Source organism: Danio rerio, chromosome 11 (assembly GCF_049306965.1).
Source record: "Danio rerio strain Tuebingen ecotype United States chromosome 11, GRCz12tu, whole genome shotgun sequence".
NCBI lineage: Eukaryota > Metazoa > Chordata > Actinopteri > Cypriniformes > Danionidae > Danio > Danio rerio.
In genome coordinates, this window is record NC_133186.1 from 36,677,501 (window position 1) to 36,704,703 (window position 27,203).

Below are 27,203 nucleotides of genomic sequence, written 5' to 3' on the forward strand. Positions count from 1 at the left end.
ATACAGAGAGGAGCTGACCACGACGACAATGACCTGGTTCGAGTCTGGGAAGAGCCGTTTCAGAAATCAGGTGAGACAAAAACAGAATCCAAAAAATAAAGTGAACAAGCTCATAAGTAAGAATGTGATAAAAATAAGACGAGGGCTTTTGTTTTTCTGGATGGCTTTTGTATATTGTTGGTTGGGTTTAGGGAAGTGGATGGGAGGGTCAATCTGTAAAATTGTTTGGGTTTAGGGAAGGAGAAGGGTGGGTCTGCCGATTGGCCGGTCACCCAGTCAATCATTCTGCCAGTCAGACATACGGTTGTTCGACAGCGGCCTCTGGTGGGTTCACGCAAGAACAGCGCGGGCGCGAACGGCACTCACGAGAGCCATTTGAGATGCAAAAAAGCGCACACAGCGGCCTCTCGTGGATTTGTGAAAACAAAAACTGCAAAAATACAGAAATGTCCAACGGGACTACGCTTTCAGAATGAGTCTGGGCTGCATATATTGCTTAGTGTGACTATGGAATGGATTTTTTTAGAGGTGTTCACATGTATATTGATATTACTTATTATTTTAAATATTTATATGCATAAAGATACAGATCAGAGCAAACTATTTCCAACACAGGCTCAATGTTGATACAGATCCCTGTCTACATTTCTGCAGATTATGTAGCCAAAGGTATGTATGGAGGCATTTCGTCTTTAACACTTTTCGTCTTTAACGTCTTTCAACACTGGGTGGTTTTTATGCCACAGATGGCTTCTGTTCTTTTTAGTGCTACCAGCAGACAGTTTAACTCTATGGATGACTTTTCTGGTGTTACTAGTTTGCCAAGTAGCTCTCCACCTTGGGACACGGAGCTAAATTGACCGCAACGATGTTGTTCGAGTCCGGTTAAGAACAAAAACACTATTTTTAAAAACACTATTGGTTGGGTTTAGGGACGGGTTGAGTGGGTCAGTTGGTAGGTCAGTCAGTCAGTCAGCTGACAGCAAGCTAGCCTAGTTAGCTGAAGTGTATGTTGTGGCCTCTGGTGGATTTATGCGAGAAGAGGACGCGCAAGAGAAATTAGAGATCATCAAAAACTGTACACAGCGCCCTCTGGTGGATTTGCAAAAACAAAAACTTTGAGCAGACATACTTCTAGTTATTCTCAGAAATGTAGACCTGGGTAAGTTTCCATAATAAGTCTGGATTGATGATTTCTCACTATATAAAGGGAAGACCCTCTCATACATATCCTTCAGGTGGGATCAAGCAGTATTTAGGGTGTCAAACCCACCAAAACCCCTTTGTAATTCACACCCTACTAATAAGCCACAAGTAAATAGTGAGAATTGGTCCTTAAACTAAAGTGCTTCCAAATCCTGCAACTTAGTGTGTGTGAAGCGTTGTGTTTCTCTCCAGCGTCACACAGGTCGATCTGTCACAATGATTACACCAGAAGCTTCTGTGCAGACTCTCGGCACACACTGTTTTACACAAACACTCGTTCAGGAATCTGACAGAACAAGACCATCTGCTTTAGCATACAGAACAAAATAAAACCCGGCTCTCATTACACTCTACATGCTGTGTCATTTCTGTCACTGTTATTACGCACCATAACTAATAGTTATGATAATTATGCAGCTCTATCATGGTAATTATAAGCAGTAATTATTCATCCAGTTGTTATCATTCATCACGTGTGTGACCTGGTTTTGTGGCTGTTTATTGAGCGTGCACATGAGGGATGATTCATGCCAGGCCTTCTGACTTTAGTCTGCAGATACAGAGAGACTTTTTTTCAGGGTTACAAGGCATATGATGGGTTTTTTAATGGATATTGTATCACTGTGGGCTGCAGATGGTGTTCCAGTGGGATTGGAGGAGTTTTGCAGTGTGACTCATTAAAATGCTTTAGTTTTGTAGGCGTTCTGGGTTATCGACAACTTAATAGTCTGGGTTGTGTTGGAAAATACAGACAAATCTAAAATGAAACAATAAAACCCAAGAAGCTGTGGTTTCCCACATGGAACACTACTGTGGTCATTTATAGTACATACAATACAATTTAAAACTTATTTTAGCTTTTTGTTTAAACTTCTTATTTAAAATGAGCTGAAACAACATAATAACTGGGAACTTAATTGATTTACTTTCAATCCATTTAAATTTGTAAAAACGAATAAGCAGAGGTGTAAAGAGTACCTGAAAGCCATACTTGAGTAAAAGTACAGATACCTTACTGTAAAAATGACTCCATTACAAGTTACAAATCACCAATTCCAATAAGACTTGAGTAAACGTATTAAAGTTTCTGATTTTAAAAGAACTTAAGTGTTTTACCCATATTGAATGTAGGCTGAGAGAACACCAAGAAAGATTTTATTTCTTAATATAGAAATAAATTTAACACCTTAATGTTTCAAAATGGCAGATTTACAAAAATAGAGCTAAAAGTCTTAGTCAAACTCAAATGTCCAAAAAAGGCGAGAGGGTGCTCGCTGCAGAGCCATTTGAGGAGAGCTGAGCTCCAGCGAGGGGGAGCATGAGCTGTCGCTCCTCCTCCTGTAAGCTGTTTTAATTCGTACACCAACCCCACCCCTAACCCTACCCCCAGTGACATCACTCGTAGAAGAAGTGCAAAAAAGGTGGAGCTCAAGCTTAAGCTCCTCCTCGCTGGAGCTCAGCTCTCCTCAAATGGCTCTGCAGCAAGCACCACTTGAAAAAGGCACAAACATTTTTTCCAAAAAAACAAAACAAAAAAAAGTAGTAAAATAAAATTCATAACTGACTTTGATGTGATTCACCTCTCAGTAGGCATGGGACAATTACCATTTTCAAGGTATACCTTGGTTTGGAAAAGTCAAGGTTTTAAAACCATCAAAATTTTCTGCAATACCGTTTTCTGCCATGACGTAAGGTATGTGTATGATTTTCTATTTAGTTTTTTTGTTTTGTTTTCAGCACAATATCTCAGCAGAAAAGATGATGTTTTAAATTAAATTTAAACAAATGAAGACCGCAGAAGTCCAAAATATTTTAAAATGTTTCTCAAAATAAAATTTGTTGTGTTCAAAATGTTTTTTTTTTAGTTTTTTACCCAGACATTTAAAAAATATATATTTTATCTTACACTGCGAATAAGCTAGCTTAATTCCTTTATGTTGTCCCAACACAAATCGACTGCGTGGAACCCAACATGTTTTACAGTGTGTGGTTCAACTGTGAAAAATGCTGGGTTCCACATAATTCATTCTTGTTGTCTCAACACAAATTGATTAAGCTGACCTAAATATAAGTGAATTAAACATAAAACAATTAGGTTGTCTCCAAAAAATCTCAAGAAGTTTTTCTTGATCTCACATTTTTAACTCATTTAAAATGAGTTTGAACAAGCAGCAAAACTTATTTTTGAGTGTATCATAAATGTCCACAAGACACCTTTGTAAAATATGTGTTTGTATCTACACTACATGAAGTAAAAGTAGGTGGACAGTTTGTATTTTAATAGACACCTGGAAGTTAAAGAGTAAAATATAAGGCTAGGCAGGGCAAGTTTATTTATATAGCACATTTCATACACTGTGGGAATTCAAAGTGCTTCAGCAGCGAGGGGTGTAGTAGCTGAAAGCCGATTCACCCTGCTTTGACTGAACTCTTAAAATTTCTAGTTTATATGATCCTAAAGATCTGAGTGACCTGAGTGATCTGTTAGATTTGTATAGAAACTATATATAACCTGCTAGGTTTGTATATAAGTGCAATCTTTCATGCCATCATCTCACTGTTTGTTTCATATAAATAAAAAACAGGCTGTCATTGTGAGTCACATACATCTGCTGAAATCAGTGTTTTTTTTTTTACTTTCATTCATTTTCTTTTCGGCTTAGTCTCTTTATTAATCTGGGGTCTCCACAGAGGAATGAACCACCAACTTATCCAGCATTAGTTCAATGCAGTGGATGTCCTTCCAGCTGCAACCCATCACTGGGAAACATTCATACACACCCATTAACAGACACACACACAACAGACAATTTAGCCTACCCAATTCACCTGTACCACATCTTTGGACTTGTGGGGGAAACCGGAGCATCTTTTTTTAACTTTATAATTATAATTTTGTGTGTGTGTGTGTGTGTGTAATTGTGATTTCATTTTGTTCATGGGGGAAGCATTAAAAATACCATTTGTTTAACTTTTTCTGTAAAACCTTAAATTTACCAGCAACTTTATTAGGTACATCTGTCCAACAGCTTGTAAACGCAAATTTTTAATCAGCCAATTAAGATCAAGATGATCAGCAGCAGTTCAAACTGAGCATCAGAATGGGGATGAAAGGTGATTCAAGTGACTTTGAACATGGCATGGTTGTTCAAATTCAACTATTTAGTCTCCACTTTCCGTCCTAATCTGCAATTGCCTCTCTAGCTCCACCGCTAACTGTTCTCAAAAAATAATAATAATAATAATGTTTTGCCTCTTACACTTTACATACCTGAAACTTGGCTACAGCACTTATTCATTGTTGCTCTTATAGTTGTGTAAATTGCTTCCTTGTCCTCATTTGTAAGTAGCTTTGGTTAAAAGCCTCTGCTAAATGACTAAATGTAAATGTAAATCTACTGGAATTTTCATGCACAATCGTCTCTAGGGTTTACAGAAAATGGTCCGAAAAATAGAAATAATCCAGTGGGTGGCAGTTCTGTGGGCACAAATGCATTGTTGATGCCAGAGGTCAGATGAGAATGGCCAGTCTGGTTTGAGCTGATAGAAAGGCAACAGTAACTCAAATAACCACTCTTTACAACCAAGGTATGCAGAAGAGCATATCTAAATGCACAACACATCCAACCTTGAAGATGGGCTACAGCAGCAGAAGATCACAACTGAGGCTACAATTCGCAGGCTCATCAAAATTGGACGATAGAAGATTGGGAAATTGTGCCTGATCTGATGAGTCTCGATTTCTGCTGCGACATTTGGATGGTAGGGTCAGAATTTGGCGTCAACAACATGAGCATTGTGTCAACACTACAGACTACCTGAGTATTGTTGCTGAGCATGTCCATCCCCTTTATGACCACAGTGTGCCCATCTTCCAGCAAAATAACGCACCATGTCATAGATGGCAAATCATCTCAGACTGGATTCTTGAACATGACAATAAGTTCACTGTACTCAAATGGCCTCCACAGTTACCAGAACTCAATCCAATAGAGCACCTTTGGGATGTGGTGGAATGGGAGATGCGCATCATAGATGTGCAGCTGACAAATCTGAGGCAACTGTGTGAAGCTATCATGTCAATATGGACCAAAATATCTGAGTAATATTTACATTACCTTGTTAAATCTATGCCACTAAAGATTAAGGCAGCTCTGAAGGCAAAAATGTACCCAGTAGTTCAACTTACTAGTACCCAGTACTAGTAAGGTGAACCTAATAAAGTGGCCAGCGAGTGTATATATTTAATATAATACAAATAGAAAAAACAATTGATTATATTATTAATGTTAATATGCAATACATAAAAACATGCCTACCGATATGTTTAGAAATATGACTTTTAAATATTAATCTTACTCATGAGTATTTGAAATGTAGTGTTTGTGTGCTATTTTCACTGTGACCGTTCTCAACAAGTTACAAAAACCTGCTTATACAAACACAAACTAAGTCATTAAATATCCATTTCGGATCTCAACACAATCCTTCTGCAAGGTGCAAAAAGAAGATTAAAGTAAATGTGCGGCGTCTGCGGAAGAGGATGTATTATTTACAACAGCCGTCTCTGTCAGCGGGGATTCTCTACTGATACCCATTATATCTGCCACCGGTGGATCTGATTTCACAGTTATCATGTCTGCAAAAGCCACTGCGGAACATGAATGCTTTATCCCAGACCGTCACACTGACCTACATATTGTGACACATTTCAACCGCATGCAACAGTTTTCTTATAAGGCCATGAGTCATCACTGAGACTCTGGAAGAAGAATCAGATCCACAGCAACACTTTCACACACAATACAGCAATCAAATTAACCCTGACCGGGACAGATGTCGCTTCAGTGAGTCATGTTAAACGAGATCATGAACAACGGAGGAGAATCAGTGGGTATAATTCTAGCCATGGGCGACTTCTGACACTTCAGTTGAATGTCGTCCATGACTGCATGTTTGTTACTTCCTATGATGAGCTTTGTGCAAATTACAATAACATGAAATAACATGGCATTTTAGAGCACAAAACACACAGGTACTGTAGATGGGCTTGATAAAGCACCCACAGAAACACTCCTCTCTCTATATACACTGTTCTCAAACTCCATCTTACAAGGACTTAAGGTAAACAATGTTTACTTGTGAATGTACCAAAAACTATTTTGCGCTACTTGTTTTTTCAACCTTAAATACCTCTTTTGCACATAAAACTGCACAGAATTGTTTCTGTTTTACGCAAAAGTACATGTAAAGACTGCATTAGGTTATGAGTGTAGTGAATCTATTTATGGTATACACTGACTGGCTACTTCACACCTGTCCAACTGCTCGTTAATGCAAATTTCTAATGAGCCACATGGCAGCAACTCAATGCATTTAGGCATATAGACATGGTCAAGATGATCTGCTGCAGTTCAAATTGAGCTATCATTATTTCCGAAAGGCAACAGTAACTCAAATAACCACTCGTTACCACTCGAGGTATGCAGAAGAGCATCTCTGAACGCACAACACGCCCAACCTTGAGGCAGATGGGCTACAGCATCAGAAGACCACACCGGGTGCCATTCCAGGAAACTGAGGCTACAATTCGCACAGGCTCACTAAAATTGGACAATAGAAGATTCGAAAAACGTTGCCTGGTCTGATGAGTCTCCATTTCTGCTGCAACATTCGGATGGTAGGGTCAGTGATGTCAACAACATGAAAGGATGGATTCATTCTATCTTATATAAACGGTTCAGGCTGGTGGTGGTGTAATGGTGTGGGGGATATTTTCTTGGCACACTTTGGGCCCATTAGTAACAATTGAGCATCGTTTCAACATCACAGCATACCAGGATGTCAAAATGATGTCAGATTGACATTGTACCCTTATGTCATGGGGACATTGTATTTTTTTTTTAGAAATGAAAATCGGTTTGACGTCAGAACCCAACGTCAGGCCAACCTTAATGTCTAACCTAAATCAACCAAATATCAACGTCTGATGATGTTACAGCTTGACGTTGTGTGGTAGTTACCACTATGACGTCTATCAGATGTTGGATTTTGGTTGCCATACCTAACGAATAAATGTCAGTATTTGACATCAATATGACGTTGGTTTACGATGTTGGTTCAATGTGGATTTGGTCACTTTCCGACACAACCTAAAACAACCAAATAATAACATAATTTGACATCGCTGTTGGATGTCAAAATAAGATTGTCCTTCACAAAAGAAGAGCATATCTGAAAGCACAACACGTCCAACCTTGAGGCAAATGGGATACAGCAGCAGAAGACTGCTCCTGTCAGCTAAGAACAGGAAACTGAGGCTACAATTCGCATAGGCTCACCAAAATTGGACAATAAAACATTGGAAAAATGTTGCCTGGTCTGATGAGTTTCGATTTCTGATGCGACATTCGGATGGTAGGGTCAGTGGCGTCAACAACATGAAAGGATGGATATATCCTGCCTTGTATCAATGGTTCAGGCTGTTGGTGGTGGTGTAATGATGTGGGGGATATTTTCTTGGCACTTTTTGGGCCCATTAGTAATGATTGAGCATTGTGTCAACACCACAGCCTACCTGAGAATTGTTGCTGACCATGTCCATCCCTTTATGACCACAGTGTACCCATCTTCTGATGGCTACTTCCAGCAGGATAATGTGCTATGCCAAACAACAGGAATCATCTCAGACTGGTTTCTTGAACATGACAATGACTTCACTGTACTCAAATGGCCTCCACAGTCACCAGATCTCAATCCAATAGAGCGCCCTTAGGATGTGGTGGAGCGGGCGATTCGCATCATGGATGTGCAGCCGACAAATCTGCAGCAACTGCATGATGTCAATAATAGTTAGATGGTCAGCGAGACAAACTTTTGTTCCACTTTATGTCCACACATGTAGCAGAATGACAATAAAGCTTAACTTAACTTGAAAAAATGGAAAAAGACATGCATGATTAATTGCTAAAAGATGGTGATCTCGAAATACTCATGCTATCTTAATTGCAAAAGACAAACTTATTGTACAGCACATTAAATTCTGTGTTATGAAACCTTTTCAGTGTTGAGTCTTTTCATCCATTATTATGATTTCTGTGTTACAATTAATCAAATTATCACATATATATATATATATATATATATATATATATATATACAGTACTTTCATTGACAGAACATTTTCTGTTGGTTGGTCAGGAAGGATTTTATTTAACATAAATGTAACGTTCCTTCTGGTTTTGAAAAACATTCAGAGGAATTTTCTCTTTAAAGTTCTTTTAAGTTTTTACAAAAAGACCTCCCTGGAACAAAAAATAACATACTGTAAAAGATAATGCTTCCAAAATATTCTGTGATGATTGGACAGATTTTTGTTCCTTTAACTTAAATGCAATATTTGTTTAAGGCAAGGAGAACATCTCCAGAATACTTTCTTTAAAGTTATCTTTCTTCAGTTATTAATATATTTTCTTTCAGCTTTTTCCTTAATTTATCAAGGGTCACCACAGCAGAATGAACCGCCAACTATTCTGGCAAATGTTTTACACAGCGCCCTTCCAGCCACAAGCCAGTTCTGGGAAACACCCATATGCTCTCTCATTCACACTCAAACACAACAGCCATTTTAATTCATCCAATTCACTTATACTACATGTTGTTGGACTGTGTGGGGAAACCGGACCACCAGGTGGAAAACTACATGAGCAGAACATGCAAACTCCACACAGAGACACCAATTGGCCAAGCCGGGACTCGATACAGTGACCTTCTGGTGAGGTGACAGTGCTTTCCACTAAACCACAGTGCCGCCTATAAATATATTATTATTATTATTTTTTTTTGTAAGAATGTGTTTGGTGCAAAACTGATGCAAGTATCAGCTAAAGTGTCGGAGAGTTGAAAGAGTGTGTTTTCTACAGGTGATTTGTCAAGCCAACTCACATGTGTGAGACACATTCAGTTTAGCCATGGCTCCTGATACCAGCAGTTGAACAGTAGTATAATATTATTAGCTTTAATCCACAGCCTGATCAAACAGATATCAGCACATTATGCGAATGTAGTCAGATTGCAGTCCGGTCGCTTTTGATGACAAAAGTGCAAGATCATCTTTATTACATTAAAAGTATCTGGTGTAAAGTAACACATTACAAATACTCAAGTTAGTTACAGTAATTGAATAGTTTTTCTCAGGAATTGTAATTTACTGAGTAGTTTTAAAAATGTGTACTTTTACGTTCCCTTGAGTACATTTTCAGTACAGTATTGGTGCTTTTACTCCACTACTGTCCTTCAACCTGCAGTTTCTACTTTTTTTTTTCTTGTCTATAATTATTAGAAAAATCAGTCCTGTGATTCCCGTCCAATCAAATCGCACATAGAAAATAAATCACATCATAATGAAATAACTCAAGACATGAGCGATTTATAAATGCAGCAAACTGTTTAGAAGCATTAAAAGTGTCCAAGAAGATGTCCAAAATCTTTACACGCGTTGACCCAGAGACTGTTTAGATGCTTGTCACTGATGAGAAGATGATGTATGTTTACTGTATGATGGCCGAAATGGCCATAAACACCCAGCAGGTACAGGACATCAACGTGTCGTCAGATTGAGGTTGTACCACAGCGTTGTGGGGTTGTTGCATTTTTTTTGGAATCGAAAATCAGGTTGACGTCAGAACCCAATGTCAGGCTGATGTCAACGCCCAACGCCCAACCTAACATCAACCAAATATCAACGTCTAATGATGCTACATGACGTTGTGTAGATGTTAACAGTATGACATCTATCAGACGTTGGATTTTGGTTGGCAACTAAATGCACAACAGGCACATCCACAAACTACATGTAAATGAATCAGCTTGTTACAGCGTAATACTTAACTACTCGCTACTCTTGAGTACTTTTGAAAGGCCTATTTTTTTTATACTGTGAGTAATATTAAAACAGATACTTTTACTCTACTTGCAGTACATTTTTGGGCAAGTAATGGTACTTTTGCTTAAGTATGGTTTTTCAGTTCCCCTTCCACCACTGCAGACTACACAGCAAAAGTAAGTCCTATGCACTTGATAAATGTGGAAAACCTATTTAAAAAACCTTTATTGACATGGCTATTCCTTAAAACTGTACCACCGCAAACCCTTGCCTTCATCAAGGTAGCTGAAATGCATAGGCGCAGTTTTAAGGAATAGCAATATTAGTACAGGCTTTTAATATATTTTCTTCATCAAGTGTATTGGACTTACTTTTGCTGTATATTCTGATGAATCCCCTACCCAAAGAGCTCTGAGACATTAAAGGTGCAGAAGGTGATTGTCTTCAGAAACATTTTTTGCTGTGCTGCTTAGAAGTCTCTTCACAGTTCAATAGTAATGATTAAAGTAAATGATCTGAATGTATTTATATGCATTTTTATATTCTGGGTAAGGCATAAAACTAAAAAAATGTTCATAAAATAAAAATTGTCTTTATAATTCCGATAAGTAGCTTAAACTGTTTGTCAGCAAATGCAGATTTGGACTTCTGCGCATCTCTTTTAACGCAGATCCGCCATTCGGGCGTGCCCGCTAGCATGAGCGCCGTGCCTTCACGACACGTGCTGCACACACGAGACAATCACAGATGCTGTGAAATCAAATGCTGAATTGAAACTTTTGAAAATCCAGAATCAATATTGGAGTTACTTTTGCATGCTGCAGGAAGGACGACACCATAGCTGAATTATTACTGTTAGGTAATGTTCTGTTTTAAAACTATTTTAGTCAGGCTAAGCTTATGTTAGATTGAGTTGTGTTATGAATGGCTTATGCACCTATATTTTACAGTCTATGATATGCAAAGGAGTGTTGTTCAGCCACTGAAATCTCCCAGCGAAAGATTGAACTATTTTCAGTTTCATAAGCGACCTTTGACAGCATTGATAATGTAGATTCTTATTTAGTTTAACAACAAAACATCAGTGAATAGCGCTATTCTGCCTAACCTGCTTTAAAGGGTCACGAAACACCAAAACACATTTTTTGAGCTGTTGACAGTCGTATATGTGTCCCACACTGCTAAAAACACTATTAGGACACCTATATTTCACTAAAAAGTATAAATTGGTTGTTTTTGCGTTATTTCAAGCAAATTCGTACTTCCGGTTTAAAACGAATTTTTGAAGCTGCGTCACGGCCATGACATAATAGCGTGTATTCCAGCGTGCAGACTGGGCGTCTGTGCCAGAGTGAGTCTTATTACGTCTTACAGTGTGATGCAATAATGCATGAGTAAGGCTTGGTTCAAACCAATCAGCGCGCTCTATTGTGCAACTTCATTAATATTCATTACTGTCAGAGTGTAGATGGCAGAGACGCCACATTGTGTTGGCAAAACAAGCGTGAAGTGTTGCTTTTATAGTTTGCTGCAGTTAAGTTTCGTTTTCATTTTCTCTCTGTGAGAGTGCAGCTGGAGTCACGTGTGGATTAACAGTGTACGCGACGCTCGACAACAATAACTTACGTGTCTAAGGAGGATTATTGTTTACCTGAGAGGTGTTCTCATCTGCAAACGCAGAGATCCGGATTCGGATTATCCTGTCTCTACAGATTTGGTAAGTGAGCGACCAGTGCTCTTTGTTTATTCAGTTCGTATTTTATTCGTATCAAACAAACTATTGCACCGAGTGTAAACAAGTTAGCACTAACAGTTACAACCAAACTATAACCTCGTTGGATTTTTTTGACCGGAATAACACACGCGGCTTTCTGACGCTACCTGCCGTGTGCATCTAAGTTTCCGGGAAATGCTGAGTTTTTTTCTCTCATTCGCTGTGCGGTATCACACATTGCATGAAAAATACACGCTTAGAGCAGATCATTGAATCAAATATCTCGTTTGTCACGAGGGACATGAATGAATTCCCTGAATGAAAGAGCCAAACTGCAGGTAAAGTCCACCATTTAATAATTTGGCAAATAATTTGACTACAGATGTCCATGTAAACACAGTCACATTGTCCGCTGTGGTTGTGTGTTTTGACTCTGAAATTCAGCGCGCCCAAAAAGACACTCCCACACCAAGCCTCTTTTCTTCCTCCGACACTCCCCCCTAAACAGAGATGGACACGCCCACTTTTCTGACTATTTCCAAAGTAGAGGTGTGAAAACACCCTGCTGAAACGAGGGGGTTTCATGGCCCTTTACTGAGCTGAAGTTGCTTTTATATTCGCATTGGTTCATTTTTGAACAATAACAGCCTTCCTATATTGTTTACCATGCTACTCTGAATATTCGCTCTGCAATAGCATGTAAGTGTGGCTCAGTAATACTGTAAATGTAATTCCTGCATGACGCCGGCCAAATAGTAACTAATTGGCGAATGACATGAACAAGTAGTCTGTCTGCTGTTGTGACGCGGTGAGCGCGTTCGCGATTTAAGAAGGCGTGGCTTTAAATCACAGTCCCTCCCCGCCGTCCAAAGATAATATGCTAAGCGGTCAGCATTTTGGCAGATCACCTACTGCACTTTTAAGCTACCCCTGAGCACTTTTTGTTTGATTTGGGATTTTAATACAATCAGACTATATTTGCACAATGCCCCAGTATCTGTTTGACCAGTCTGTGCGCACAAAACATAATAATCACACTGCCGTCATCCAAATCCAATCAGCATTATGCATAAATCACACCAATAACCACCTGTAAAACAGCAAAAACCCGGGAACTTAGCTGAAGAGTAAGAAACGAACAAAAAAACTGCCCCAGAAGATCAATTGCATACATCAATATTTCATTAATATTTCATCTTATATGGCGATAACTCTTCACTCGAGCCTACAGTGCAATATTGGATCATTATTTGAAGATTGCTGCACTTTTTTTTTTCTCCCTCTCATCAAAGCTGTGTGTGATTTTCACCTCCAGAGACCTGCGGTTCCGGCAGTGATGGAAAGATTATGAAACCTATATAACAGAAACATCTTAATTTGTTGACCTTTAAAGGCCAGGGAAACGGAGATATCTGTACCTGAAATATTGAGCTCATATGGGAGAATCAAGGACATTCAAATACCCTTTAAATGCTAAGCGGTCACGCCGAGGCCTGAGACCCATCTGAGGGTGTATGAACATGGACGTGAGACTTCTGTCACCATGTCCCCATTTCCTCCTTCAGACGCTCAGTGTTCAGTCATTATGGTGAGTCATGGAGATGAAAGCACGTGTGTGAACAGCAGGACACTGATAACACACAACTTAACCAATCGATGAAGTCTCTGGGTTCAAAATTGGCCAATAATGATGGATATAAATGCAGCTCATTTCATAGGCTTACATATAGTTTCATGCAGCAGTGTGTTGATTATGTTATCTGTATTGTAATTATTTTATTTGTAAAAAATGGTGTGTGAATGATAAATAAATGCATGTGCTGTGCACTACACTCATAAACGTTTGTTAATTAACAATTTTTTACAGTTATGAATAGTGATGAAGTTACTTTTGAAAGTAATCTATTACAATATTGATATACTCCCCAAATAAGTAACTAGTTGCATTACTTAGTTACTTTTCATGGTAAGTAATGTGTTACTTACTTTTGAGTTACTTTTCCGTTTACATTTTCCTTTATTTTGTCATTCAAAACATTACAGTACATTGTAATGCAGAATAGGAATGCAACGATTAACTGGTTTCACTATTAACCGTGCTTTAATTTGTCACGGTTAATAAATAGTAAAGGCTTCTCAACATTGCGTCTGTCACGTTACTGGGATTGAAACAGGAACAAAAACAGGGTGTAGGATCCAAGTGCAGATTTTAATGTGAAATAGTGCAGCGACAGTGACAGAGAACAAAAATCAAAGTAACAAAGTAAAAAAATAAACAAACAAACCAGGAACTCAAACGGTATAAACTAGAAATAGACTTTAGCAATTATAACAGGATACAAAATGGAATCAGGAACACATACCAACAAGGACGAACGACAAACTGACAAACACAGGATGAATGGCTGAATATATAGTCCAGGTAATCAACGGTAAACAGAGACAGCTGTGGTTGCAAATCAGTATATGAAAGACCGGGTGTGTGCGCGAAAGAATGTATGGATATGTAGTTCTTAAGCCAGTGTAGTTCGCTGGGAGTTGCTGGTGAACTACAGTGGCATCTGGTGGACATACACAGTCATGACAGCGTTACTGCACAGAACAAAACTAAAAGTTATGACAACTGTGCACCAGTTTTAAGTTACAAGCTTGTACAATGAGGCTAATACACATGCACACTGGATTAACTATGGCTGAGGCTGTTAACTAAAGGCTATTAATTTGCGGGAGCAATGTTGTTGTTTTTTTTCTTCCACGCATATTGGGAATGATGTGCGCGCAGAGGAAAGGGAAATTCTAAGCTAATATAATACTTGGTTAATATAATGCTTAGATTTAAATTAGACAAATCATATTTTCTTTATTTATTCTTTCATTGCTTTGTCCTTTATTCTCAGTGTAAAATTATTACTTATGCTTAAATGTCAAAACTCTTTTTCACTTATTTTTAAGTCCAAAGAGAAATGGACTATTGTTTGTTTTTATTATTATTTTGTGCTGTATTATTTAGTTACTGAGCAGCAATAAATAACACTTCAAAATATAAGGAGTTTTCTTGTAATTTCCTAAACTAGACGTGTTTTGAAATGAATGAATGCATAATAATCGTGATAACCATGAAACCATTAATCATACAACCAAAATCTATAATCATTGCATCCCTAATGCAGAATGAAATTTCGTTACATTGAACCAAGCCAGAGCATTAAAAAACATCCGAGAACTCTATATAATAAATAAATATTTGTAATTTCGTAAATATGTCAAATTAAAGTTATATATAACATATAAACCAAGTTAAAATCACAGAAAGGAATGATTAAATACTTAAATACTTATTGCTATAATATTGACAATTTGAGCTAATTTAACTGTTTATGCATTTATTAATACAAACTGGCTACCAGTAATATTTAAAATGTGGTCGTATTCAAAAGTGTTATAATGACAGAATAAAAACTGTCACAAAACCAAACTGATCCGCTCCTCAGCCTGGTCTTATGGCATGAGCATGAGCAGACTATGGCCGGGGTGAGTTAGATAGGTAATATTTCGTAACTTGCGTTCCTTGTAATGCACCGATTACGAATTATATTATGGAAACCTAATATTTAGTCTGTCAACTTTTGATGTTAAAAAATTAAATCTGCAGATAACCAAAGTGATTTTAAAAGACTTAATAATAATAATACATTTTATTTGCTTTTCTTACACTCAAAGTGCTAATAGTTTCAATAGTAGTTTAAAACAATATATTGAAAGAAATAATATATACTTAAAATTATTATATAAAAAATGTGTGTGTGTGTATTTATCGAAATTATTTTCAATTGTAGAAATATTTTATTATATATATATATATTACTATATAAATATCCAAGAGCAAGCTCAGTTCAGATTTTTCAAGCGATTTGTATTAAAAAAAAAAAAAAAAAACTCAGACACAGCGCCTAACGAGTCTACGCTGTTTTTCAGCTTTCCTAAATCACATAAAGCACAGCTATCCGCTTGTTAAATGTAACGTCACGCGTAGCGGCCTCCGGGTCCAAGCGCTCTATTCAACTGTATGGGGAGACTCATACAGTGGTAATACTAAACATGTACAAAGCGCTTTAATACGTTTGAAAATCACGATCGCAATATATATGTCCATAATATCCGATGGCCAGAAGGTGATTCATTTTTTTATAAGTTGTTAAAATGTTGGTATTTGTTATGCAGCAAGCCCAGAGATTGTTTTGTACAGCAAGACTTTATATAAAATTCACTTTAATGTGTGATATGAATAAAAAGTGATCATAAACAAATATTTTCTCAACTCAAATGAGGAGTGGCGGCTTGGAACTGGAAACAGTATTTCATATGACACTAACATGTCACCACTTAACAAGCAGATTCTCTCAATAAAATCCATGTTAGCCATTTAGCAAGACAAAAGCCTTGAAGCGAATCTGTGTCTATTGTGAAGTGAATTTGATACGTAAATGAAGCAAGTAAACTCAGAATGTTCATGTGTCGAATGCTCGAATTTATTTGCACATTCCACGTCTGGGGAGAAAACAACATTAGAAACTGTTCAGATTAGTACTAATGTTGAAAAGAGCTGTGCTGTGTAATACATTTGTGGAAGTGGTTTGTCAACCACTTTTTCCTAATGGGTGGAACATTTTTTTTATTTTATTTTACTTTTTTAATTAAAAAAGTACATGTATTACTTTATTAGTATTTTAATTGTTCATCCAATGAACTTACTGATACATAAATGTTTGAATGTTACTTATATACTGGAGTATGCTGGTTATATCAGTGCATTTGTAAAGGTGCACATTATTCCTATATAATAATAAGTACATTTTGATCAAAATGTAGCCTGCCTGCAGCCTAAAAAACTTTTTTTCATGTGGAAAAAAATATCAAACCTATTTTTAAAAATCTCCTTGGAAATCAGAAGGATCAGTTCTGGTACATAATGCCCACTACTCACAATCCAATTAATTCCAGATGGTAGAATTTCTCCTGGCCTACATTTGTCTTGTTATATCACAGTATTTGTTATTAAAAATATTTCAGAAATTATTTTGTCTGTATTTCACCAGCAAATCACAAAAACACAGTTTCTGGAGTCCGAAGCAAATATACAAAACTTTAAAGGCATAGTTCATGCAAAAATCTAAATTCTACATAGGTCAACATTGATTTAATCCTTGATGATGTTTTGACAAATTTGTGAATAAAGATATCACGAAATATGGCTTCCATCATTGGCTCTGCGTATAGTTCATGTAAGCACATTGCACCTGCCTAATTTAACCTCATTATCCCGGACCATCATTTTTGAAACTCAATTTCAGGCACAATGCACTGCTTTCAGTTCATCTGGCAGGAATCCAGTCGCGTCCATCACCTACTTTTCACATGGCCAACTGACTTCATACAAAAGGAGCTGCTGCATTCCCTGAAAGTTCACTCTCACTTCCACAGAAAATATGCCACATATACATTTTACTTCACACAACAACTAAAATCAACACAACAAATTGATTGACTTCCAAGATAACGTTGATCTAACAATAGTCAAGAACAGCATAAACCGGTGCCTCCTCTTCTCGCAAATATTAATTTATTGCCCATTTATTTAACTTACACCAAGCAAAAACTCTCCAAATGAGAAGAAGTTAGCTCACTTTGAAGACGGACACCACTACGCAACCATTAATGAAAGTTTTTGCAGGGTTCTTCGTAAATTATACATGTATTTATATGTTTTTAATGTTCCCACACACACAAACAAAACTAATAAATATTCTCTTAGGAATAATTAATTGGAAGGATCTTTAAAAGGGTTTTAGATGCCCTGGACTCTCCAGTATGTTTATTTTCATATGAGAGTCCACATCTTAAAATGTAAAAAGCATCTTTATAGTGTTTAAACCTCATTTGTACTGGAAACTAAAGATTTTATGTTTGCTAGGGCATTCTGTGTGGGGCCTATTTGTTGTGCTAGGGGGTCCCTTGGGTGTGGTTACTATGGCTCTGTGTTGCTAGGGTGCTGCTACAGTATTTGGAAGTTTGAGTATTCTAAGCATTGCTACACACACAGTGTTCTGTGAGGATGATGAATTTATCTGATGTATGTGATATAACTGATATATATGGTCACTAAAGTCTTTTGAGTGGTTATTTTTTATACTTTAATCTATTTTTTATCAATCTTTAAATAATAATAATAATATTAATAATAATATTAACAATAATAATGCCTTTTATTTGTAATTAACAAAAATGCATATTATTGTTATTGTTATTATTATTATTATTATTATTATTGTTGTTATTGTTATTATTATTAATGTCTTTGTTGTTACTGTTGTTATTACTAACATAATAATAATATTAATAATAATAATAGTAACAATAGTAATAACAATAATAATTACTATTGTTATTATTAAATGTATTTGTTGTTAATGTTATTATGACTAACATAATAATAATAATAAAAATATTATTATTATTATTATCATTATTATTATTATTATTACTATTATTATTATTATCTTTATTGTTATTATTATTATCAAAATGGCTTTGTTGTTACTGTTGTTGTTATTACTAACATAATCATAATAATAATCATAATACCAAAATAATAATCACTAATATTATTAAATGTCTTTTTTGTTACTGTTATTATTCCTAACATGATAATAATAATAATAATAATATACTGTCATAATTATTATTATTATTATTATTATTAATATTATTATTATTATCATGTAATGTCTTTGTTAATAGTTTTATTATAATTACAAACATAATAATAATAATAATATGAATAATAAGAATAAGAATAATAATAAAAACAACAACTGTTGTTGTTATTCTGTTGATCTTTATTGTCTAAAACACTTTGTAATGACCAATAATAATATATTTTTTAACATTTAACATTACGTATGTTACATATGTATGTTCAAAACAATCTTTTCAACAATCTGTAATTAAAAAAATGATTATAATTCATTTTTATTAGTTCCTTTTATACTAATCAATGTTTTTCTTTTATTTATCTTGTCCTGCTGTACATTCATTTAGCCTCACTTTTCACTGTTCAAAAACTTGTCAACGAATTCTCAATGGAATGAATCCTGTCTTTTCTTTCCTCCCCTTGATGTTTATTAGCAGCGCAAATTCAAAGAGAACAGTTCTGATGAAACCTCATTAATGGAGTCATTCTGACACACACACACATACACAGAGAGAGCTCAGCGGAGAATATAAAAAGATGTGAAATGATGTTCATCTGGATACATTTCAATTTCTAAGGTCCCAGTGTTCTGTACACTGAGTCATCTGCATGTGTCCTTATCGAATAATAGCACTAAAGCTCATTGAAAAGCTCATGTTCTGCCAGTGTGTCTGGAGCACAAATACAACAATTAAAGGGGCAGGTCACATAAAAACAATTTGACATTATTATCTCATCTTCAAATTGTTCAAAACCTGTATGAATTTCTTCATACTGAAAAAGATGATGTACTGAAGGGTGTTTCAACTGATTTGTCCATAAATATTTGAAGTTAGGGTAAATCCTGCCAATTTTAAATAAATCAAATAAACATTTAACATTAAAATGAAAACCAGATTAACAATTTCGTTTTAAAACACTGTTTGCAAAATGTCTGCCAAAAATGAAAATGAAATAAAGTTATTTAATTTTTATTTTCACTGTGACAACACATCGTCCCTGTCAAATCCATATTTAAAAGTTGGCGATTTAACATTTCATTTTACACTGCGTTGAATATAAGTGAAAATAAAAACGAAAATTAAATCATTTCATTTCATTTTCAATTCTGGAAAAAAAAATTAAATCCAAAATGAAAACTGAAATAAAAAAGTGTCAATAATAGGAAAAGTTAAATTTACATTTTATTTTGAATTGTGTCACTATTAGCGTGATTATTATTATTTAAATTATTATTAAGCTATTATTTTTCAGTTTGGCTTTTCATTCGTGTTGCCAGATTAAGCATTTCTGAATTTGTTTTTGCAGGTAAAAAATGACATAGGCGGTTAGTGAAAATTTAGGCGGTTTTGCAACAGCGTGCCCGCCAGCCCCGGTCTTCACTTCGGCTCCGTTTACACTGCCAGTTAAATGTGACCTAGTTCCAATTTTTTGCTCATATGTGACACAGATCGGATCTGTTCTATGACCGTGTAAACACGAAAAAACGCATGCATTCGGATATTTAGAGATCGGTTTCAGGCCTCCTTCATATGTGGAAATAAATCAGATGTAGATCGGAAATGTGACAACAATGCGACTGTCAGACTGTCATGTAAACAGGCCGATCGGATTTATTGAAGCATTCGGTTCTGTACATCATTAAACTTGCGACTAAACTTCTCCACGGTTTAATGACAGATAGAAGAGTGTGTGTGGAGCTGCGATGAAGGCCCTTTTCCATCTCCTCCTCAAAATCATTTTAAAGTTGGCCGAACTTCGTGTTGTAATCTTTGCTTTTTGTCGCTATTAATACACGCACTGCGACTTCACATAAAACAACTTTATTCTCTCCAACAACACCACAGGCAAAGGCTACATCTTCAACTACACACACACATCAGGGCCATACCATTACATAAACTGTGTGGGGGTAAATCTGGACTTAACCATTCACTGCTTATACTACACTTCGCATATTTCGCAGAGCTAAAAACAAGACAATTTCTTCCATCGTGGCTAGTGTGGCACAGATTCTAGAACCCGCCTTTATGCATGCGCAACATTGTAAATTGTATGGCAAATGTAAACGCATGAATTGGATATGGGTCACAATTAAAACAACGTGTAAACAGACAGGCAAACAAATCAGATATAGGCAACAAATCGGAATCTGGCATCAAGACCTGACAGTGTATATGGAGCCTTATAAACCTGTTATGATCTCCCAAAGAGATGCCATAGCCCCTGTTCTTCACATACAAATGCTTCCAACAGTTGTGCTTCCAACAGTTGAGATGTTTTTGGGGCTGGAATTAGTCAGCTACATCTGGCAACACTGCTTTTCATTTTAATATTGGCAGTCTTGATGCAGAAAGGCAGTAAAAATGAAATGTTAAATCAGCAACTTATAATTTTCAACTTGACAGGGGACGATGTGTCGTCACAGTGACAATAAAAATGAAAATTAAATCATTTCATTTTCAGTTTTATTTTAATTTTAATGTTTATTTGATTTATTTAAAATTGGCAGGATTTACCTTCCATAAAACTTGGCCCTCTTCATGATATAAGGATCATGGCCAAAATTCTGTATGTGCTTATTTTCTATTTTTATCTCCTTTTAAATATGGTATAAATTCCAAAAATACAGACTCTCCTTTATGTTTCCTGTTCAGTTTTTCCCTGTCCTCGGTCTGAATTTCAGAACCACGTGACTGAAAACAACCTATTAACGAGAAATCTTAGAAAACTATTTTTGGTCTCATTGATTCTCCAAATATTGTATTTTAAACAGGCATGTGAAAAAAATAATTACCAAAAAGATTAAAATCAAAAACCCTAATCTTAACCTCACACTGACTTTTTCTGAATCAATTATTTCACATAAACGCACCTGCGCAAAATTTATATAACTTCTTTCCAGATTTATAGGACAAGCGCACAGCGGCTGCACCTGGTGCGTGGATGACAATACGTAAATAAAAATATCCGGATACAATTTTAGGAGACGGGAAAATAGGTTAGTGTGTTACAATAATGTAGGTCAGTTCTGCCCTCACCTGCGGTTTTCTAAGCGTGAGCAAAGCCCAAATGACCGACATCTTACTGAGGCCTGAGGAGACCAGGCACAAAAAACATCATTTAATCCTGCTGAAAAAGAGGACCCGGGGTCTCTTCATGCCCCCCTCGCGCAGTTCACCAATGCCTCTTGTGACGTGATTCAGCTTATTGAGTTACATAGGATAGTAGACAAGCGGCTCGTGATGTGACCCGCCAATGTATGAGCTGGAAATGATGGCAAATTAATCATATACTGAATGAGATGACGAAGCTGCACGAGTCTGACCCACATTCTGTGCTTTTACAATGAATGGATTTACTGAACGAGATTTCCTTCATTGAGTTAAGTGCAAACAACTTAGTGTGTAGGAATTAATTGTATGATAACAGTGCGTCATTGAATGATGAAGATGGACAAGTGTTGATCAACTGGACACAAATGAGGTTGAAAAAAGGTTGTATGAAGAATGATAAATGAACATCTGATTTAGATCATTATTTTTTTTATGTTAAACGTTCTAAAGAATCTGCAAAAACCAAAAATAATTATTTAAACAATTATTTAAACTGCTTGAATGTGAATTTACGCATTAAAAATGTAAATACATTAAGTGAAAAATAAATAAATACAAAAATGCAAAAAAAAAAAAAAAATGCATAATGGGAAACTAATTTATAACACATTTTATGTTATAATATATATATATATATATATATATATATATATATATATATATATATATATATATATATATATATATATATATATATAATTTAAATTAGTAGAATTGGCAAAAAGTGTTACCAGTTTGTTTAGCAACAAAACCTTCCCCATAACCAATCAATACTAGCCCAAAACCAGCTCAGTAGCCAGTCAAAACTAACCCACTAGCGCATCAAAACTAGCCAAAAACCAAAACTAACCCAATAGCTCAGCAAAACTAGCCCAAAATCAAAACTAGCCCAGTGGCTAATCAAACCCTTACCAAAACTAGCCCAGTAGCTAATCAAAACTAGCCCAGTGGCTAATCAAAGTCAGCCCAAAACTAGCCCAGTGGCCTATCAAAACTAGCTCAGATCATAATCAGAATTAGTCCAAAACTAGCCCAGTGGTCAACCAAAATTAGCCCAGTGGTTAATTAAAATTAGTCCAGTGGCCAATGAAAACTATTAAAAATATAATATTAGCCCAGTGGCCAATGAAAACTAACCCAAAATTAAAACTTGCCCAGTGGCTTATTAAAACAAACTAAAAACTAGCCCAGTGGCCAACCAAAACTGGCCCAGTGGTCAATCAAAACTAGCCCAGTTGCTAATCAAAACTAGCCCAGTGGCTAATCAAAACTAGCCCAAACTAGCCCAGTGGACCATCAAAACTAGATAAGTGGTCCATCAAAACTAGCCCAGTGGCTAAGCAAAACTAGCCCAAAATAAAAACTAGCTCAGTGGCTAATCAAAACTAGCCCAAAACTAGCCCAGCTTACAACCAAAACTAGCCCAGTGGCTAATTAAAACTGGCCCAGTGGCTAATAAAAAAGAAGTAGCCCAAAACAAGCCCAGTGGCCCATCAAAACTAGCCCAGTGGATAATCAAAACTAGCCCAAAACTAGCCACGTGGCCAACGAAAACTAGCCCAGAGGTCAACCAAAACTAGCCCAGTGGCCAATCAAAACAAATCAAAAAATATAATTAGCCCAGTGGCCAATGAAAACTAACCCAAAATCAAAACCTGCCCAGTGGCTTATCAAAACTAGCCAGAAACTAGCCCAGTGGCCAACCAAAACTAGTAAAAATAAATAAATAAATAAATTAATTAATTAAAAAAGTCCAAAAGCAAAACTAGCCAAGTGGCTAATCAAAACTAACTCAGTGGCTAATCAAAACTAAGCTCAAAACTAGCCCAGTGGCCAGCCAAAACTAGCCCAGTGGTTAATAAAAACTAGCCAAAAACAAAAACTAGCCCAAACCAAAACTAGCCAAGTGGCCAATCAAAACTAGCCCCAAACCAACTATCCCAGTGGCTAATCAAAACTAGCCCAATACCAAAACTAGCCCAGTGGCTAATCAAAACCAAAAACAGTCCAAGCAAAAACTAAATCAGTGGCTAATCAAAACTAGTCCAGTGGCTTTTCTAAACTAGCTCAAAACTAGCCTAATGGCCAACTAAAACAAGCCCAGTGGCTAAGAAAAACTAGCCAAAATCAAAAACTAGCCCAAACCACAATTAGCCCAGTGGCCTATCAAGACAAGGCCAAAACCAAAACGAGCCCAGTGGCTAATCAGAACTAGCCCAAAACTAGCCAACCAAAACTAGCCCAGTGGCTAATCAAAACTATCACAAAACTAGCCCAGAGGGCAGTGAAAACTTACCCCAAATAAAAACTAGCCCAGCAGCAAATCAAAACTAGCCCAGAACCAAAACTAGCACAGTGGCCAGTCAAAACTATACTGTAGCTCAATAATATCAGAACTCCAAATATGCCACAGCCCATTTAAAAAAATTATTTTATCCAGGATTGTGTGCATTATATGTGGTTTCTGCTTTGTATATTAGTAATTATAAAGATTTTGTTAACATCTGTAAACATCTTACCTTAAGATAAGGTTGGTGCCTCTCATGTGACTGCTGTATGCCATCCACTAAAAATGCAGGCAAATACTGAAAGACATCAGAGAAAGGGAACTCTAAACTTGTGAAATTAATTTTAAATTACAGATTTTTTTTTTTTTAATTTAAAATGAACATTCAAAATCTTCATAAAAATGTAAACCAGCAGAGTTCCTTCTGTAGATTACATACTTTTGAAGTTATTATTATTTAGCAGCAATCCTGGAGAGTCCTGCCAGTCTGTTACCATGGAAACAAAAACAGCTGCATGGGTATTCTCAGTCTCTGGTTCAACACAAACATATGAATATAATTAATGCAAGACATCAAGTCTTCAAATCACAGAATAAGAAAACAACCCATGCTAAACAAGAAACTCAAAATACGCCATTCCGAGGGGGGAAACCATAGACTTGGTCATGAGCTGATCCCCGCCCTCCTTTCTAAAAGTGGGTGGAGCCTTTACAGCTTGTGCTTCTAATAATTCAGCAAGAAAGACCATTCTCAGTAAACCCTAGAGATGGCTGTGCATGAAAATCTCAGTAGATCAGGAGTTTAAATAATACTCAGAACAGCCCATCGGGCACTGTCAACCATGTCATGTTCAAAGTCACTTAAATCTCCATTCTTCCCCATTCTGATGCTTGATTTGAACCGCAGCAGATCGTCTTGATCATGTCTACATGCCTAAATGCATTAAGTTGCTGCCATGTGATTGGCTGATTAGAAATTTGCGTTAACGAGCAGTTGGACAGGTGTACCTAATAAAGTGGCCGGAGAGTGTATATGCACTTAAAAAGTATCTTCAGTTTAAATTAATATACAATTATTCTGCAACATCACGAGTATTAAATTAAGATCTCACACAAGGCTCTTTCGAAAGCACAGTCATGAAATGATTACATCTATGACAAAAAAAAAATGTGTATCATTATATTAGATCTGAGAAATCAGCTTTTCTTGGACACAAATCCAGGATATATACTTATACAAAATAAGCAACTTTCTGCTTTGTAATTTGGCAGATTTTAGCTCAAACTGCAACTAGCTGAAACTGAAAATGTAAAAACCAAAATTCACCATTTAATCAAGCTGACATAAATAACGAAAGATCATTTTAGCCTTGCACTCCCAGATGTTTTACGCACGAATCACGTACATACAGGTCTCCAAAAGACAACACAGGGGCATAAGATAGCAAGCAGAGCAGGAGGACGAGCGACTTTTCAGAAGCAGCTGACAAACAGAATGAAAATCATGAGGATCGTGTTGTGAGGTGACAGAATTTAGGTCACATCGCCGCTTTGATTTCCTCAACACTCGTGCTGCAAAACACTGGCAACTCAGTCAGTGCTGCAAGAGCTGAACAGTGGGATAAAGGACACAAGCCTACGCACAACACATAATGATGCTTGATCAAATAACCCAAACCCATCCTGCATATTCGATTGCAGAGCGATCTAACAATGGTGAGAGCTCCACTTCACAAACTACACACAAATACATACAAAAAAACTGCCCCTATTATGGGTTTTGGAAAATTCCCTTTCATGCAGTGTGTAACACAGCTCAAAGTGAATAAAAACATCCTGCAAACTTTTAAATCTGAAAGTACTCTGTGTTTGAAGATATTGTCTTTTAAAAGAAAGAGTCAATCAAAATGAATCGTTTTTTCGATTTAAGCTGTTTCATGGTGATGTCAACATGCAGTAGACCTATCACCACAGACTGGGCCACTGGACCAATCACCACAGGCTAGCTTCACACTACGGGCTGCACTGACTAGTCAACTGGTTAACTTTAATCCTTTGCCATGACTCTTTTTGATTGATGTCGACTAGTTGTGCTGCACAGATCACGTGATTTAACCTAAACTACATGACAGCTTTACACACTAAGGTGATTCACTTAATGAAACTTCCCTTGGATTATTTAAAGTAATTTTCAAAATGTTATTTTTCTTATGTCAGCGTCAAAGATTTACATGAAATTTGAGTGAACTTTAAATCATCAAAGAGATGCCAGTTAGTCAGTCCATGCAAATACCCAAGAGCTACTAGCCAATAACATTTACGCAAACCTGGAAAAGTAATGTGATTGGTCGTTGTGTTTTGCATAGATGCTGTAACATTTTATGAATGAACTGTGAAGTGCACAGAACCTGTGTAGAATGCAGCCATCGGAAGTGTGACAAATTTCCCAGGCCACAAGAATTTTGGCCCAGATTTGGCATAAATATGGCACAGCAGGCATTTATTCAGCACTGGCATACAGCATGTGGGCCAAACATGGCCCTGGTTTGGCAGAGATGTGCCAGATGTGAAATATAGTACTTGGCCCAGATGTAAATAATTGGTATGTAGGCCAGGTGTAAAATTAAATATTTGGCCCAGATGTAAATAATTGACATGTGGGCCAGGTGTAAAATGTATTATTTATCCCAGATGTAAATAATTGACTTGTGGGCCAGGTGTAAAATGTAGTATTTGGCCCAAATGTAAATAATTGACTTGTGGGCCAGGTGTAAAATGTAGTATTTGGCCCAAATGCAAATAGCTGACATGTGGGCCAGATGTAAAATGTAGTATTTGGTCCATATGTAAATATTTGATATGTGGGCCAGATGCAAAATGTAGTATTTGGCCCAGATGTAAATAATTGACATGTGAGCCAGGTGTAAAATGTAGCATTTGGCCCAGATGTAAATAATTGACCTGGGCCAGATATAAAATGTAGTATTTGGCCCAGATGTAAACAATTGACATGTGGGCCAGGTGTAAAATGTAGTATTTGGCCCAGATGTAAATAATTGACCTGGGCCAGATGTAAAATGTAGTATTTGGCCCAGATGTTGATAATTGATATGTGGACCAGATGCAAATATAGTATTTGGCCCAGATGCAAATAATTGACATGTGGGCCAGATGTAAAATTCAGCATTTGGCCCAGGTGTAAATAATTGACATGTGGGCCAGATGTAAAATTCAGCATTTGGCCC

At 36.6% G+C, this 27,203-nt stretch overlaps 1 protein-coding gene across 11 annotated transcripts in view; it reads right to left on the reverse strand.

Moving 5' to 3' along the window:
* Window positions 1–27,203, reverse strand: part of xxylt1 (xyloside xylosyltransferase 1) — a 235,678-nt gene that overhangs the window by 123,733 nt on the left and 84,742 nt on the right. For 3 of the 11 annotated variants that reach the window (XR_012387257.1, XR_012387260.1, XR_012387264.1), the window contains exons 6-7: window positions 24,398–24,490; window positions 24,191–24,256 (exon numbers count right to left, since the gene is read on the reverse strand). The exons of the other annotated variants lie outside the window; for them this stretch is intronic. The gene's annotated coding sequence lies outside the window, so the exon portion shown is untranslated. The remainder of the gene's footprint in view (window positions 1–24,190; window positions 24,257–24,397; window positions 24,491–27,203) is intronic. 11 annotated transcript variants of the gene reach the window in all.